Genomic DNA, 14,228 nt, shown 5'->3' with positions numbered 1-14,228 from the left:
ACCAGCAATGCTCTGCCTTGCGACCTGGCTCCGCAGAGAGCAGAGATCCGTGCTGGGGTCACCTCGCCACTGCTGCCCCATGCAGCCCCATGTCACCGGAGTAGTGGGGGGGTGGGGTGGGGGCAGCAGCAGCGAGGAGACCCCTAGTGTGGATCTCTGCTTCCTGCGGAGCCGAGTTGCATGGCAGGCGTGCTCGTCTCTGCTCTGCTTTCCTGCCCCGCAACCCAGCATGATAGGAATCAGAGATCCACATGGGGGTCTTCTCACCTGCGCAGAGGTCTCCTTGCCTGCACAGAGGGCAGTGGCCCTCCCTGTGCCCTGGACGAGTCACCCATGGCCCCATCCTGCTCCCTGCTGGGGCCCTGCAGCCCCCCGCCCCAAGCCCCACCCAGCTGGCCCAGTTAGTAAATATTAGTGCATTGCATATGGTGGAAGTTCAGAAGCAGCCATCTTTTCTTATTATAATACACCTTTTAATTGGCCCTAGCTCTTTCCAGATAGATATTGGACCCAGAGTGAGACAGCCTTCCATCTTCATCTCCCTCTGTGCAAAAATGAAGTTTATTTCCTACTCACGAAGGCTTCTTACCATCTTGTACAGTCTATACTTTTCCCGGAGCCTGATGAAGGGACTTTGATCCCAAAAGCTTGCAGAAAAGGACAATTTTCTTGCGATTTCCCAGTTGGGCTAATAAAAAGTATAATTTTGAAACCAAGAGTTCTAGTTTTTCATATGTCTTCTTGTCTCAGACTAGCACAGCTACCAAGTACACTCCAGATATCTGGAATTTATTGTGTGGAGTACATTTGAAGTAAATTTGCTTCTGGACCTTTAGAAGCAGCAGTGGCAAATATAATGTAAAGAGAGTCACAATTGCACAATTCCTTTCCTGACTTGGAATTCAAATGTGACTTCCACAATTAAGATAAAACTGTTCAATGGTCATGCACAATTTCTGCAAGGTATTTTGTCTGTGACTGAACGTTCATAGCCAGACAGAGACAAGCCTAGAATCATAGGCTTATGATACCATTTAAACAATGGAGTAGAGAGGCATTAAAATGTTAAGTATCATGCCTAAAATAATTAAATTGAGCTAATCAGCTAATACAAGCGTGCATGTTACTGAATGCAAGACAGACAAAAAATAGTACATGTTCTAATATCAAGGTATAACAGCTACTAGTTTAGAAAATGGTACAGATGGTGAGGAGAACCTTTGAAAGCATGACTGATACTGTAGCAGAAGCTAGTAATCGTAACTTAAAAATCTGGAATGCAGTGATAACGCCATCAAATGTTTAGTTGTTCCTGGCACAGTTTGTATGGAAGTAACACAAAATGCTTCACGGCTGATTGCATATTTCTACATGGAAAACAAAGACTGTAAGTTGCATAGTTTACTAGGAGTATCTGTAGACAACTGGGAACTGGAATGGCCAGCTGTCTGGGAGAATGATAATGCATAGGGAAATGATGCTTGTGGAGTAGGGCTTTCTTAATATTGATCACATGATGTAATAGGTACATGATAGTTCTAAAGCATGGAATAAAATGTGTTCCCTGCCCTCAGAGACCTGCACTGTGAAGAAATGTTAAAAGGATGTGGCATGAGGTTGCCACAGATAGTCATAGGAAATCAGCAATGGGAGTCCATGCAAAGCAAGTGGGTTTTAAGGAGAAATTTGAAGGAAAATAAGGAGAATGCTTGGAAAACAGACAGAGAGAGGATTTGATTGTTTCAAGCAGCCTCAGAAATACTTTGCACTGACTCTTTAGCACGTGTATACTGAATATTAGAGGCCTCTGAAGTTGACAGTGCTGCTGCTTGGAGTTATTTTGAATATGTTCAGTGACTTTTCTGAATGTCTTCATTGTTTTATTAGGGAGAGCTTATTTACTGACGTAGGCAGCATAACAAAGGTCCAAATCCAAGGTCCATTTGAGCATGGATAGATAATATCTGTGTCTCTGGTAAGCCAGAGGTGTTTTGTAGAAGGGAGTTGCCATGTTGTATACTCATTGGGGTATTTTGGACCCTGGGCTTCCTCTGGGTGCAGGACAGTTATCTCCCAGGAAGACTACACCTAATGTACTACCTGTTTTGGGCTGATGCAGACTTTTCCACTTGCTGCATATGCACAATTTTATTGTTTGCTGCGGAAGATGATAGGGGACATTATGGCCCATCTTTCTGCCTGTCTTAGAGCAGTTCCTGCATTCAGCAGAGTACAGGATCTACAAGTGGGACTGTCTGAGGTGTGGAGAGTACAGGAAAGGAAGGAAGATCCTCATTGTACACAAGGATCAATGGCTCTGCCTGTTTGGTCTTTATTAATACAGTCTCTGGTTTACGTCAGAAGAATATGTAGGTGCTTCGAGTAAGGTGTACAAGTAAAGCTGTGCTTGAGCCCAAGAGTGTTTTACAACACAAATTAAAGCAACACATTAAAACAACAGGTATGTTGATTAAAAGATTTTTTTATTTGAGACCCTGAAGATGATTTAGGATTTGCCCAGTAATTGAAGTGGAAAGTTATTTTGTCTCACTTAAGTTTATTGATTCCATTAGTACATTGACCCCTTTTTGTAAAGCCACTGCTTTGAGTCTCTCTGCTGCATTGGATAAATGAACAAAATATACCCTTTTTCATAACTATGTAGGCACCAAAGTTTGCTGGGGAAAACACCTTCAAAGAAAAATGATGCTGTAGATTTTGGAAACTAAATCCATTCTTATTAGGATACTTTCTTCAGGTCATTGTTATGCTAACTTTGCTGGCCCTGTTTAAAGTGACAGCATTCATTATCCATTTGTTCTAAGAAGAGACTCGGTGATAACGGAAACTCTTTTATTAATGGAACGGATAACTGAAGACATGGAAGGACAGGGAAAATGGAATAAAACTTAGCATGCATTTACCAAAGGTAGACCATGCCAGACTATTCTGATAGCTTTCTTTGATAACTATTTTTTTTTCTAGACAAGGGAAACACGGTTGATTTATCTGTCTGATAGGGAAAGCTAAGTTAAATTTGAGAATCTGGTCATTAGTAGAGGAATTGTATGGTAGGTAAAGAGCTGAATGAAGGGGAGACAGCAAAAAGTAGTGCTGAATGAGGAAATATAAGTTATAAGTGAAATTCCTCAAGGATCAGTTTTTGGACTGATTTTATTAATTGTAATTAATGACTTGGGCACTACCATTGGAAATTAGTTGATGGCATAAAGTTGGGTAGCATTATCAATACAAAGGGGAGCCAAGATACCATTCCAAAAGAATTGAATTAGCTTGAGGACTGGAATAATTGAATTAAGATTCAGTAGTACAAAATGGACTAATAATAACATTTTCTGGGCTGAGAATGTACCATTTGGAAATGAACAGAGGATGACTATCAGCTGCCAGTGTGATTCTAGGATTCACCATAAGAGGTATTTCTAAAAGAGATATTAGAGACAGTAGACAAGGTTATTTGGGTAGATGTGGTTTCTTTTATTAAATCAACTAAATAGTTGGAAACAATGTTCTTTGCAAGCTTTTGGGCGCAAACACCCTTCTTCAGGCATAGAAAGAGTCTGCTGGTATTTGTGTGCTTTCCTCGGTAGAATAGAAGCTAATATGCAACTTCTTCTTATTGTGAAGTTTCCTGAAGAAGGGTGTTTGTGCCTGACAGCTTGCAAAGAACATTTTTTCCAACTATTTAGTTGGTCTAATAAAATATATCACATCTATCCAAAGAACCTTGTCTGCGTATGTACTTAAACCAACACAGCTACAACTAACACCCCTAGAGACAGTAAAGATATTAGTGCTATTGTAGAAGGCCCGGGTGAGACCTCCTCTAGAACAGTGGCATAACTAGGATGGGGGCAATAGGGACAAGTGTGCTGGCAGCCATGCGTTTGAGTTTATTATCATAATCATGGCAAGAACTGAAAGTCACCACTTTCACTTTGCCCCAGGAGCCCAATAGCATTACTACACTTCTGCTCTGGAATGCCCTGAAACTGCAACAGGCGCAAAGAAAAGCTACTAGGATGCTTAGGGGAATGAGGAACCCATCATACAATAGAAAATTAGAAGAGCTTGGCTTATTTATCTTACCAAAACAAAGGTTCAGAGGGAGTATGATTGCTGTGTATAAATCTACCAAGGAAGTTGTAAAGCTAAAAGACAAAGTTGTCACAAGAACAAATGGGTATAAACTAGCCATGAATAAATTTTAGGTTGGAAAGGTTCCTAACTGTTAGAGCAATTAAATTCTCAAACAGCCTTCTAAAGGGAGTGGTTGGGGCAGAAAACCAAACACTTTTAAGATGTAGTTTAAGTTTATGAAGGAAATGATATTATCTAGTTTCCTGCCACATCAGGAGACTGGACTTTATGACCACGGAGATATCTTCTGCTCCTGTGTTCTTAGGAGTGTGAAACCTGCTGAAAAACAAATAGTGTATGATTCTGTCTTCCATACCCCACTTTTAAATATTAGTTTACGTACCTGTTTGCTCCAGAAGAGTGCTCAGAGCTATTCAAGATGGTTTTTACAGTGTGAGTAATGGATGTATGCATGCTCTTTCTCTCAGTTTTATGAGGTCTCTTTTGTTAATTTTATTGAAGATTAAGGAAAATTACTCAAGAGAGAAGAGTGTGCATTGTTCCTTGTGTATGGAAGAGAGAACAGAACAGGTAAAGTGTTTATTCATTGGCCTCCACAAGAACTGAAGGGCAATAAGCCTACAGTTAAATGCCTGGTGGAGGGAGAGGTTGCTTTTAGATTTCATAAATTTGATAGACATTAGGGCTGGAAGGGACTTCACGAGATCATCAGGTCCAGCCCCCTGCCCAAGGGGCAGGAAGTCAGCTGGAGTCACCCTAGCAAGATAAGCATCCAAGCGTTTCTAAATGCTTTTTTGGGGGCATTGATAATGTGTTTTTGGGCATTGATAATGTGTATCAAGCTAATGCATAAAAGCTTCAAAAAGGCTAGAATGGCATTCTGGCCATTTTGTCATGTAATTCTGAGCACTCGATTGATGTAAAATGCTCTAATTAGAACTGAGGCACAAAAGGGCTGCTTGTATCAAACTGAGATTCAAGGCCTTTTAGCAGCACTCAGCTACTGGGAGCAGGGATGTTTAGCAAAGCTGTATTATGGACGCCATTTTTTTCGTAAAGGTCAAGTGACCTATCACAAGATTCCAAGAGTAACTCTTCATGGGAGATAGACCAGGCGCGTTGTACTCTCATTAAAGTGACTGGATGAATGTAATAAAAAAAATATAGAAACAGGGTTCTTTTTCACAGGTTTCCTGAACAGATTTGTTTCCTTCCCCGTAAAAGCTGTAAACTTAATCAGTAGCTTGATTCAAAACTCTGAAATCAGTGAAAAGATTTGGATTAGCTTAAGTTGGATCTGGATCAGACTTAAGAGCAGAATAGATGGACCGTAGAAAGGTGCTTTCTCCTTATCACGGGGCCTGAGTCTCCTTTTATTGACCTAGTTGGAGCGAAGCAAATGGCACAGCGATGTGATTAACATGAAAATCTGAAGTGAAGGGGACCTCTCTCTGAGTCTTTTCCATGAGAATAAAGTATGCAGCCACGTTAGAAGGTTGGCCTCTTGTCACCATTTTGACTGTGCTGTGCTAAATCTGGGCCATCTGTGAGGGGTTAGATTTGGTCTTGTACCTCCTATTTATGTTCAAAAGTTTTACAATCTTTTTAACAGCCAACTGGAGGGCATTTCTCTTTATTGTACTGATGGCTGAGTCACTAACTGCTTGTTGTTATGTTCACAAATGGATGGACAAATTTTTGGCAAAGATGACAAGCCAGATTCATTCACACAGATTACAGGCCTCATTACTGTATGTTCAAAGAGACTGTATGCACCTAGGTTGAACCTCTTGTGTCTTCTTTCATTTGAAACAGGTAGGCTTATGATAAATGTTAGTACTGGAATAATACTGATTTAGTCTCTTAGTTTAAAAAAAATATTTGCCCTGATAAAAAACAGGATCTAAACTGATCTGGTGTAACCTTTTTTTTTATATATATTTCTTGTAGAAACCATTTTACTGGCAAATAACAGTGTTAAGGAATTTCTGGAGATTTTTATCAAGCAAATACTTGCCATCTGATAGAAGAGAAGCTCAAAAGTTGCCAGGAAACAGGAAAGCTAGTGTGATGTTAATTAGAGAAGATAATTTGCCCTTACTTTTGCCGTCTAACTTCATTCTGCTGCCTTCACATAATTGCACAGGAGAAGTACAATAGGGATTCTGGCTCCATCTAATTGTTTTATGCCTTGTAAATTATGCAATAGAATAGAACTTATTCAAAGTACTTCAGTCTATGCTATACAGGACAATAATATTAACTTTGTAGAGAAAACTTCTTCAGCAGAGGTGAAAAAATGCAGGGATGGTTAATGAAATATCTGAATATGTGGAAGCTGGAAGACTCAAGGAGCTTATTTCATTATTCTTATTGCATTAGTTGAGAGTTTGGAACCAGTATGCCATTCAAATATAAGATCACTCAAATCTGAATAACCTGAAGGACAGAGAAGTTTATGCCTTTCACCACCTGATTTAAGAAGATGCGTGAAAGATTAATGCCACGTAAATTTACCTATATTTCATTTCTAAATTCATTTTTTGCTTTTTGACAAGTATTTTGTTCTCCTGGTGCAAACTAATACCTGAAGGGCTTTAAAGAGGCATTGGGCAAAATTGTCAAAAGCTCCTAAACAACTCTGGAGATTAAGTCCTATTTTCTAGAATGTCTGAGGCCTAAGACTCCCTGAAATTCAAGGCTGTGGGACTACAAAGTGACCTTTAAATTTTGAAAGTGGCCTTTAAATTCCCAAGTCACTTAAGTGCTTTTGAAAACTGTCAACTTCAGTTTGGCCAATTTTGTTAAAACAAGCTTTTGTAAAACAGAATTATTTCTTTCAAAATAAAGACATTACTGCAATATGCTATCTTAAGCAGATAATCTTTCCCTTGATATATTTAAAAATTAAATGCTGCTTCAATAAGAGCCAGAAAGTGAAACTGCCTGTGAACATAAGTAATAAAGTCATAGAATCAGAGAAAATTAGAGTGGGAAGGGACCTCAGCAGGTCATCTAGTCCAGGGGTTTTCAACCTTTTTTGGTCAGGAAGCAAGACCCCAGCAGCCGGTCAATGAATGTGGGGGAGGGTCTTGCACGCAGCAGCAAAACTAGAAGTGCCGCTGGCAGCAAAACCGGTGGTTCCACTGGCTTCTCTGCACTGCTACCATGTCCCCCCTGGGGCCTTCCAAAGTACCTCCAGCGGTACGCATACCCCCAGTTGAAAACCCCTGATCTAGTCCAACCTCCTGCCCGAAGCAGGACCGTCATCAAGTATATTAGCCCAACCAAGGGTTTGTCTACCCAGGTCTTAAAAACATCCAAGGATGGAGAGTCCACAGCCTCTCTGGGTAACCTGTTGTAGTGTTTTACTACCCTCCTAGTGAGACAGTTTTTCCTAATATCTAACCTAAACCTCCCTTGCTGGAACTTGAGACCGTTGCTCCCAGTGCATGGGATTGTTCTGTGCTATGTACAGAACTTTGCACTTGTCCTTATTGAACCTCATGAGATTTATTTTGGTCCAGTCCTCCAATTTCTCTAGGCATCTCTGAATCCTAACCCTATCTTCCAGCGTATCTACTACTCCTCCCCAGTTTTGTGTCTTCCGCAAGCTTGCTGAGGGTGCACTCCATCCCATTTTACAGGTCAATAATGAAGATGCTGAACAAAACTGGCCCCTGGATCAATCCCTGGGGCACTCCACTTGATACCAACTGCCAACTAGCCATTGAGCCATTGACTACTACCTTCTGAGCCTGATGATCCAGCCAGTTTTCTATCCATCTTACAGTCCATTCATCCAACCCATACTTAGCTTACTTGCGAGAATGTGGTGGGAGACTGTATCAAAAGCCTGTCGAAAGTCAAGGTATGTCACATCCACTGCTCTCCCTGCATCCATAGAGCCAGTCGTCTCATCATAGAGGGCAATCAGGTTGGTTAGGCATGACTTGCCCTTGGTGAATCTGTGATGACTGTTCTTAATTACTTTCTTCTCCTCCAAGTGCTTAGAAATGCATTCCTTGAGGACAGGTTCCATGATTTTTCCAGAGCACCAACGTGAGGCTGACCAATCTATAGTTCCCCAGATCCTCCTTCTTCCTTTTCTTAAAGATGGCACTATATTTGCCTCTTTCCAATCATCTGTGGACCTCTCCTAATTGCCATGAGTTTTCAGTGACTCTGCAATCACATCCGTCAACTCCCTCAGCACCATTGAATGAATCCCATCCAGCCCCATGGACTTGTACGTGTCCAGCTTTTCTAACTAGTCCCTAACCTGTTCTTTTGCCACTGTTGACTGCTTACCTCCTCCCCAAACTGTGCTGCCAGGTGCAGTAGTCTGGGAGCTGACCTTACCTGTGAAGACTAAGATAAAAAAGGCACTGAGTATTTCATCCTCTGCTTCCTCTGTCACTAGGTTGCCTCCCCACCTACACTTTTCCTGATCCTCTTTTTGTTTCTGACATACTTATAGAAACCCTTCTTGTTACCCTTCACAGTCCTGACTAGTTGTAACACTAGTTGTGCTTTGGCTTTCCTTATTTCATCCCTGCATGGCCAAGCAATACTCTTATATAAGCTGAACTGGTCTTTTGCCATGCTTGCTTGTCTTCTTTCACATTGGGATGGTTTGTTCTTGGGCCCTCAGTAAAGTTTCTTTAAAGTGCATCCAACTCTCCTGGATGCCTTTCCCCCTTAGACTGGCCTCCCAGGGGATCCTGCCCATGAGTTTCCTGGGGGAGTCGAAGTCTGCTTTTCTGAAGTTCAGGGTCTGTACTCTGCAGCTCTTTCCTTTCTTTCCTCAGGATTCTGAACTCGATCGTCCTGTGGTCGCTGCTGCCCAAATTGTTATCCACTACTACATTCCCTACCAATTATTTCCCATTTGTGAGCAGCAGGTCAAGAAGAGCATGGCCCTTAGTTGGCCTCTCCAGCACCAGGAATTTGTTTCCAACATTCTTGAAAAGCTTCCTGAATTGCCTGTGCAATGCTGTCTTGCTGTCCCAGGAGATATCAGGGTGATTGAAGTCCCCCATGAGACCAGGGCCTGTGATCGGGAAACTTGCGCTAGTTGTTTGAAGAAAGCCTCATCCATCTCTGGTGGTCTATAGCAGAGCCCCACCATGACACAACACTTGTTGTTCTCCCTTCTGACCCTAACCCAGAGACTTTCAATGGCCCTGTCTTCAGTTTCTTACGGGAACTCTCAGCAACCATACGGCTCTTTTACATAGAGCGCAACCCCTCTTCGTCGTCTCCCCTGCCTGTCTTTTCTGAGTGGCTTATACCCATCTATGACAGAGCATCAGTCATATGAAGTATCCCACCAAGTCTCTATTATTCCAGTCACGCCACAGTTCCATGGTTGTGCGAGGACTTCCAGTTCTTCCTGCTTGTTTTCCAGGCACCGTGCATTCATGTACAGGCACCTGAGGTAACTAGCCAATTGCCTGCTTCACAGAAAGAATAAGAACTCCTCCCCTGTTGCCCACTCCTGCTTGCTCTTCCTTCAGGTCACCCACTTCCCCACTTACCTCAGGGCTTTGCTTTCCAACCCCTGGCAAACCTAGTTTAAAGCCCTCCTCACTAGGTTAGTGAGCCTATCTGCAAAGATGCTGTTTCCTCAAATTCGACAAGTGGATCCCATCTTGTCCCAGCAATTCTTGGAACAACATCCTGTGGTCAAAGAAGCCAAAGCCCTGCTGGTGTCACCACCTGTGCAGCCATGCATTAATCTGCAGGATGCATCCACTCCTTCCCGGGCCCTTCCCCTTGACCAGGAGGTTTGAGCAGAACACCACCTGAGCATCCAGCCCCTTCACCCTTGCACCCAGAGCCCTGTAGTCACTCTTGATCTGCTCAAGGTCTATCCTGGCAGTATCATTGGTGCCCACGTGGATGAGCAGCATGGGGTAATAGTCACAGGGACAGATGAGTCTCAGTAATCCTCCTGTGACATCTCAGATCCAGGCTCTGGGTAAACAGGAGACCTCCTAAGACAACAGGTCAGGCCAGCAGATGAATGCCCCTGTCCCGCTCAAAAGGGAGTTTCCAACTGCCACCACCTTTTGCTTCCTCTTGGTGGGAGTGGTCTTGATCCTTCCAGCCTTGGGGAGGCCTGGCCTGGCCTCTTCCACCACTGCAACGTGCTCCTCACCCTCTGTTGCTAGGGCTCCATATCTGTTCTCCAGGCAAACTGCTGCAGGTGGAGAGGAAGATTTCTGCTTTCTGCCAGAGGTCACAAACTTCCAGCTTCCACCTTCCTGGGAGTCCATGTCTTCTCCCTTCTCTAGCGCTGCCTTATTGTCTTTCCTCCACAGTCCTAGAGGTCTCCTCTAGCACTGAATCAATGAAGGCCTCATGGCGGAGGATGCTTTGGAGCCTCACCACCTCCTCGTGTAGCTCTTTTGCCTGCTCCCCTAGGGACACCACGAGGAGGCACTGCTCACATCGCAGGCTCTCTCCCACTTGGCTGTCAGTGGAAGGAACCTGCAAGCTGCATCTCCACGGCGCCAAACCAGGACCTGGGTGGACGCCTCAACAGAGAGTGTCCAACCTGGACAGACACCTCACAGGTGCAAGCAGGGGCAGTGGCTCTGGCATTGTGACGTCCTTCAGCCATTTCTCTGGGTCTCATCTGCCACCTGTCTCTTGCTGCCCTTCTTCCAAGCAGACTTTTCCAAGCAAACTCACCTGTGAGCTGGCTTGGTTACTGCTCTGTGGTCCCAAAAGGTTTTTTTTTCCTTGCTTCCTCTTACTGAGCTTCAATGCTCCCCTTCAAAGATGGGGATGGCAACTGACCTGCAAACTGCTTGCCCTGTTTGCTGGCTCTCTGGTCGCTTGGGGAGTCTCCTTTTATACCCTGCTGAGCCTGGACTGGCTGTACCCCCTTGTTAGGCCTTTTGTCAGACACAGGCAGCAGTCACCTAGCAATTGCTCAGTAATCTTTCAGCTAACAGCCCTCAAACTGCTGCTAAGAGCACATACCCAATACACACACAGCCCACCAAACAAATGCTCAGAAAGCCAAGCACACAAGCAGCCCTGGCTCCTTCACATTCCCAGAGCAGGATCTGGTGCATGGTCTGATGCCTGGCTTTTTTTCCTCTTCCCCTTCCCCTTCCTTCACTTGCTCCCAGCAAACTGCTTGCCCTGTTTGCTGCCCTTGTTCCCTCACTGTCATTTATATTTTCCATTGTCCAAGCTAAGAGTCCATAAAGAACAGGAAGAAATGGGGAGCAAGAAGGCCACAAGACTTATTAAAATGATTTGACTTTTAGTGTTTTGGTGGTGTCATTAGTTGTTAATGCATTTGTATATTGTATTACATTTTGCTTTTATATATTCTGTTTACATATTTCACAGTGATTTTTCATTCAGGTGTTCAGGTTTTGATTTCCATCAGTAGCTGGAGTCCTGCCAACAGTTACAAAGTCGCTTGACTTTAAGCAGTTGAGTAGTTTCATTGATTTTTTTAATGGAACTATACACATGCTAGGAGTTAAACATGTTTGTAAGCATTCGCAAGATTGGGGTTGTGAGATGATATAATAGAGGATTCTATGGCTATAACAAGAGAAAATTACCAGCTCTGGCTTTAATATTTGACTCAACAAAGAAGATTTTGTCACCTGTGTGGGGCTCATTCAATATTGTCCCTCCTATTGTATCTCCTATGTTCAAAAGTTTTTCAAGCTTTCTAGGTAAGTAATTTTAGGGCACAATCTTTGAAAGTGGTCATTTTTTCTGGTTGTGTCAACTTGTCATACCATATCTGAAACAGGAGATTCCTGGAGCCTTAAGCTACCTGTGCCTTAGTTCTGTGTCTCTAAAATGGGATTAATGGTATTTCTGTATCTTAGCTGGGTTACTGTGAGAATTCATTCATTAATGTTTGTTTTGTCTTGATACTTGGTGCTATACCAAGTGCCCAGGAAGACTGTTGGCATTATTTAATGATGTCTTGTTTGGATTTTGATTGCACAGAATAGTTGTAATACACTGAGAAATTGACAGATATGGAGTTTACAGTTTTGTGAACTACTCAGGCATTTTTCCCTAAGTTAGTTGAGTTCATGCATCTTTCCCCACATAATCTGGAAACTTTGCTCCTTGAGTCAGTTAAACAGAAAAATAGATGTGTTCTTGTCGATAAAGGTAAACATATGCTTTTATTGGAGGAGCAAAGCCTTGTCCCATCAAGAATTATGCCAGTATGTGTTTTTCATGCATCAGAAAAAAATACATTAAGTGGAAAGAATTCTGCTGTATATTTGGGAGCCAAGCACTTTTTTGAAAGGTGCTTAGTTTCTTAGATATCCCCTGAAGTGTATTGAATGCGTCTCTTATGCCTGTGCAACCAGGTTGAAACCAGGGTTGAATTACTGTGTAACTGAGCCCACTGTATTTATATTCTCATTAACATTTTTCTCTCTTTCCTTCTTTATTCACATTCTCTCTTTTAATGCTCCATGTGCTTTCAGATTCATTATTCACCTTACTTTTATCAATGGACCCCCCCTTCCTATTTCCTTCCCTGTTTGAATATAAATGTGAACCCAAGTAGGGATGAATAGAAATTTTGAACCTCCACATTTCCAGGGAGCCAACATGAAATTTCCCTATCTAATCCATGTTAATACATAAAATAGCACTGTGCCCCAAATTATTTCAAGTAATGTACACTACAGCACATCTTTCTCCTTAAAAATTGCTCGCTGCCCCACATGTTTTGCACATATAGGCTAAGTACAGATGTTCAAAAAGCCCAAGGTGGAATTCATCCAAGTTACGTGATTTTCTATAAGTGGCCTAGGTTAGATCAGTAGTGAACAGTATGTACATTTGCCCTTTGGTGGGGGGTAGGGCTCAGGCTGTCTGTGTTGGCCAAGGCCTGCAGGTTGGGGGTGATCCTGCATACCATCTAGCTAACCTTGCGGCCTCCCCGGCGTACTAGAGACTATCAAGTGCAGCCAAGTGCCTGGGCTAGCCCGACTGGCTGCCAGACATGGGCAGGTATGCCCCTACATCCCCTTCCCCCCTGCCCTAATACTCTGGGACTCAGTACTTGGAGTGCTGCAGGCCAAAACCTTGCAGCACTCCGGGTACCCATGGCCCAGATACCTGCCAGAAGTGGCTGAGCTGTAGAGGTCACAGGGTCGCCTCCGTGCAGGCCCAGTCTCAACCTTCTGCCCCCTGCCAGCCCCAAGGAATAGGTCAATCAAAATGGCTAGGTATTCAGGCATGGTTCAGGCAATGGTTCAGGCATTCGCAGGGCTTAAGTCACCCCAAAAATGGCATGCCCAATCTAAAGTTAGTTCACGACAGAGGTAAGCAGGTTTCAAGTCAGCCTGTGTTAACCCGATCTAAAATGGGTTAAACTAGTTTAACAAACACCTTGGGTAGGGACAGACATTACACACAAACCAGTTTAAGTGATCAGAAACTTGTTTAAACCTGTAACGGAACAGATATTCAGCGCACATAAACCAGCTTGAGAGTAGCTGATACTGGTTTGAGATAAACCTGGTTGAATGTAGTATCAGACGTAACTGATTTGGCTCAAAACAGCCCCCTTGCTGGTTTAAGATAAACCAGACACCCCCAGCATCCCAGCATGCTCTCTGGGCTGGGTGGGGCTGTCTGCTCTACAGCAGGGCTGGCCCTTCCCCATTGCTCCCTGGCTGCAACTCCCCCTGCCAGCCCCCACTCCCTGCTAAGCAGGAATTCCCCCCTCCCCTCTGCCTTGCTGAGGAGGTGTCTGTGTATTAGCTAGCAGACCACATGCTGACTATGGTTGGTGGTGAATCAACAAGTCACTGGTATTGTCCCTCTGTTGTTTTCTTAATTGGGTGATAAACACTGTTATCAATTCCCTGCTGGGCTAACCAGAGTGTCCTGCCAGTGCCTGTCCATGCCCCGCTTTCAGCTCTGTGAAAGGGAGGGCTGCTCTAGGGTCCCCTGGCTTCTAGCTTGAGCCACTGCAGGCATGTGCCTGCATTTCTGGGATGTCTGTCCGATGTCTGTCTTCCTAGCCCTTTAGGCATTCACAGCCCAGCCAACCACAGCTCGAGACTGCCCTGTTCCTACCCCCCCCCCCA

The sequence above is a fragment of the Gavialis gangeticus genome, unplaced genomic scaffold (assembly GCF_001723915.1).
Source record: "Gavialis gangeticus isolate Ggan-Ray unplaced genomic scaffold, GavGan_comp1, whole genome shotgun sequence".
In the NCBI taxonomy this organism is placed as follows: Eukaryota; Metazoa; Chordata; order Crocodylia; family Gavialidae; genus Gavialis; species Gavialis gangeticus.
The sequence above is the reverse complement of the archived record's forward strand: the minus strand, read 5'-3'. Positions refer to the sequence as shown.